Here is a 4,505-nt window from a genome sequence, read left to right as displayed (position 1 = left end):
ATGCCCATTAGAGGAAAGTAGCAGAGATTACTTTGCCTTTGAATGGGAAGATCCTGATAAGGGCAGGAAACAACAACTGCGTTGGACACTATTGCCTCAGGGCTTTACAGAATCCCCCAATCTCTTTGGACAAGCCCTAGAAGAATTAATGCAATCTTTTGAGCCACCAGACGGGGTGAAATTGTTACAATATGTAGATGATCTATTGATAGCAGGAAAGGACGAGAAATCTACAAGAAATTGGACTATAAAACTTTTAAACTTTTTGGGACAACAAGGATTGAAGGTATCCAAAGCCAAATTACAGTTCACAGAACCAGAAGTAAAATATTTGGGACATTGGCTAAGTAAAGGGAAAAAGAAATTGGATCCTAATAGAATCTCTGGAATATTAAGTCTGGGACCTCCAAAAACTAAAAAAGAAGTGAGGAAAATTTTGGGATTGCTGGGATATTGTTGCCAATGGATAGAGGGATTTAGTGAGAAAGTAAAATTTCTATATGAAAAACTTACCACTAATCGCCTGAAATGGACAGAAGAGGATGATAAAAGTTTTGAAAAGGTCAAACATGCTTTAATTCAAGCCCCTGTACTCAGTCTCCCAGACTTGGAGAGACCATTTCAGTTATTTGTAAACACCTCTGATCAAACAGCATATGGGGTACTCACCCAGGAATGGGCAGGCAGTCGAAAGCCAGTGGGATTTTATTCTAAACTGCTCGACCCTGTCAGTCGGGGTTGGCCCACATGCCTCCAGGCCCCAGTGGCCACAGCACTTTTAATTGAAGAAGCCCGAAAAATTACCTTTGGGGCACCCCTAGTGGTCCACACCCCTCATAACGTAAGGGGAATTCTGAATCAAAAAGCTGAGAAATGGTTAACTGATGCCCGAATATTAAAATATGAAGCTATTCTAATCACTTCCCCAGATTTGGAGATAAAAGCAACAACTGCTCAAAGTCCTGCACAATTCCTATATGGGGAACCAGGACAAAATTTAGAACATGATTGTGTGGATGTTACAGAATTACAAACAAAAATGAGACCTGACCTGGGAGAAGTTGAATTTGAGGATGGAGTAAAATTGTTTATAGATGGATCTTCTCGAGTGGTGGAAGGAAAACGAAAATCGGGATATGCCATAGGAGGAGGAGAAGAATTGAAATTAGTAGAATCCGGACCCTTAAACGCAGCAGGGTCCGCTCAGGCTTGTGAACTATTTGCTCTTTATAGGGCATTGTCTTATTTAGAAGGTAAAAAAGGAACGATATATACGGATTCTAAGTATGCCTATGGCATAGTCCACACATTTGGTAAAATTTGGGAAGAAAGGGGGTTAATTAACACTCAAGGACGGGGGTTGATACATCAAGAATTAATTGTTAGAATACTAGAGGCTCTTAGGGGCCCCACTGAAATTGCTGTGGTCCACATAAGAGGGCACTAAAAAGGAACAAGCTACCATACAAGGGGGAATAATCTGGCTGACAAAGAAGCAAAAAAAGCAGCATTGGAGCAAAAACCAGTTTCTGTATTAAGTACTAGAGTTAGAAATCTCAGCCCCAACCAGGAATTACAGAAGCTATTTACTCCTCAGGAAAAAGAAGCAATAAAAAAATTAAAGGCAGAACAGCATGAGAACAAATGGGTTTTACCAGATGGCAGGGAAATTTTACCTAAGACCCAGGCCAGACAAATTATTGAACAATTACACCAACAAACACATTGGGGAACCAGAGCACTAGCAGACCAATTTTTAAAATTTTTTGGATGCATCGGCATTTTTGATATTGCAAAGCAAAGCGTACAGGGTTGTTTAACTTGTCAGAAAATTAATAGAAAAGGTATGTGACAAGGTCCGTCAGGAGGACGGAAAACTGCTTACACACCCTTTGAAAGAATACAAGTAGATTTTACAGAATTACCAAAAATAGGAAGGTGGAAATACTTACTAGTGATAGTAGACCAATTAACCCACTGGGTAGAGGCATACCCTGCAGCTAGAGCCACATCACAAGTGGTAGCCAAAATATTGTTGGAACACATAATCCCAAAGTATGGCCTGGTTCGAGCAATAGACTCAGAGCAGGGGACGCACTTTACATCAAAGGTGCTGCAGTCACTGACCCCGGCACTGGGCATCAGCTGGGAGTATCACACACCCTGGCACCCTCAGAGTTCTGGCAGGGTTGAAAGGATGAATCAAACATTAAAACAACAGCTGTCAAAATTAATGATTGAGACTAAAATGCCATGGACAAAGTGCCTCCCACTAGCCCTGTCTAATATACGAACAATGCCAAATTCAAGAACAGGGATTTCACCATATGAAATGCTGTATGGTATGCCTGACCCTAAAGGAGTACGCCTTGATCCGACCTTAGTTCAGGACCCTTCTCTTCAGAATTACATAATAACAATCAGCAAAAACTTGGAAGAATTAAGAGAGAAGGGGATTTTAGCTCAAACTGTCCCTCTAGGATTTGCCATACATAAAATTAAGCCAGGACAACATGTGTTAATTAAAGTATGGAAAGAAGAAAATCTAACTCCAAAATGGGAAGGACCGTATTTAGTTCTGTTAACAACTGAAACAGCTGTGAGGACAGCTGGAAAGGGATGGACACATGTGAGTAGAGTCAAGGGTCCTGTAACCCCTCCTACTGCAGGTTGGACAGTGACATCCGAGCCTGGAGACCTCAAAGGGCGAATTGGGAAGACTTGATGTCAATATCGGATCAATTCGTCTCAAAGGTCTCCTAATCAGGACTGAAAGTCACCTGCCCCAAACCCGGGTGTAGCCTGTTCATCAAGAAAAGGTGTCCATATTGTACTGAGTTGTTGTGGTGTTATTCCTAGGGTGGGTATCCCCCATTCCCATTATGTGTCCAGTGTAGAAGAAATGAATATAAGGAAACTATTAAAGTATTAATACCCTATCAGCACAAGGAGAAATAGAAATTGATGATCATAACTGGTGGGAGGAATAAGGAAAAAAGAGAGCCAGAGCAGAGGTATTGACAAGAAAGTGTCAGAAGGGTTGTGTATACTGTGCTGTTACTGCTGTACCTCATACTGGAATGTTAAAGCTAAAAGCTGGGACAAAATTAAGAAACACTACCAAAAGAGAAAGATGATGTAGGAGACCCCAGGACATATTCCCTGCTGCCGAGAAGATCAAACAAACCTCGGCTACTGGCAGCAACCCCGTAGGCCTTGAGGGAGGCAGAGGGATGAAAATGGTCATGGGAGTCATCCCATTGCTAATGATGATAAAAGGAAATAATGCTGATGCTTGTTCCAAGTGTCACCAGACAATTGGGTACGGGGATGCACGGTATCCACCCTTGCCTTCCACACACACATCAATTCAGCCTGCTATAATAAACACAACTTAGAAACTTGCACTATTATGGGAAAAAGTTACTGGGTAGCCACCAATTTGGGAAAAGGAGGGTGGGCTCCATCAGCATACCAAAGTTGCCCAGTAGGAGAGACACACCTCTGCTTCACAAAAGAAGGTATGTGGGGATATTCAGATCAAGGAGCAGTGCAAGATCACTACAAGGAAGAATTGATAAAAAATATAACTAAGGTGTTCAAAGGAACAAAGACAAACCATGGGGGAAATTTTAACTTGTATGAAAAAATAAAACAACTCAGCGAACGGGACTTACCCACCTTGGGAAAAAATTTATTTGTAGAATTAATGAAAGAAATCACTACTGAACTGAACTTAACTCACTGTTGGATATGTGGAGGAATGGAAATGACTGAACAATGGCCATGGAGGGGTGAGGGATTAGGCCCAGAGCAGTTGTTACAGTGGAATCAAACGGAGATATCGAGGGGAGTCAATAGACCTGAAGGGTGGGTTCTAAGTCATGAGGTAATAGGAGAGGTATGTATAACACGTCAGGGAAATAACTTTACCCAATATGTGGAGCACACCCCCTGTAAGAGTATCCTGATTACAAATACAAGCAATCAGTCTTGGTGGCCCAAAGCTCCATAAGGATATTGGGGAAAGTTAAGTAAAGGTAATTGTATAAAGAACAATTTTACCGGACTATGCTGGTATAATAAAAATAGAGCCAACCCATATGAAGAAGTAAAAAGTGTAAGGACCTATTGGCAACAACCTGAATCAGTTAAACTAAGCTGGAAAGCCCCAGACGGAATATTTTGGATCTGTGGGAAAAAAGCTTATAATACCCTACCAAAAAGGTGGAGAGGGACTTGTACTCTAGGGATTATCCAGCCTGAGTTTTTTACATTACCAAAGGAAAAGGGTAATAGAGTGTTAGGAGTTCCCTTGTATGAAACTTTGTATCGAAATAAAAGGAGCACAGACATAGGGGGAACACAAATATGGAAGGATGATGAATGGCCCCCAGAACGAATTATTGAATATTATGGACCAGCTACCTGGGCTCAAGATGGGAGCTGGGGCTATCGCACTCCAATTTATATGTTAAATAGAATTATCAGGCTACAAGGCCTAG

The sequence above is a fragment of the Sturnus vulgaris genome, unplaced genomic scaffold (assembly GCF_052056855.1).
Source record: "Sturnus vulgaris isolate bStuVul1 unplaced genomic scaffold, bStuVul1.hap1 Scaffold_194, whole genome shotgun sequence".
NCBI lineage: Eukaryota > Metazoa > Chordata > Aves > Passeriformes > Sturnidae > Sturnus > Sturnus vulgaris.
The sequence above is the reverse complement of the archived record's forward strand: the minus strand, read 5'-3'. Positions refer to the sequence as shown.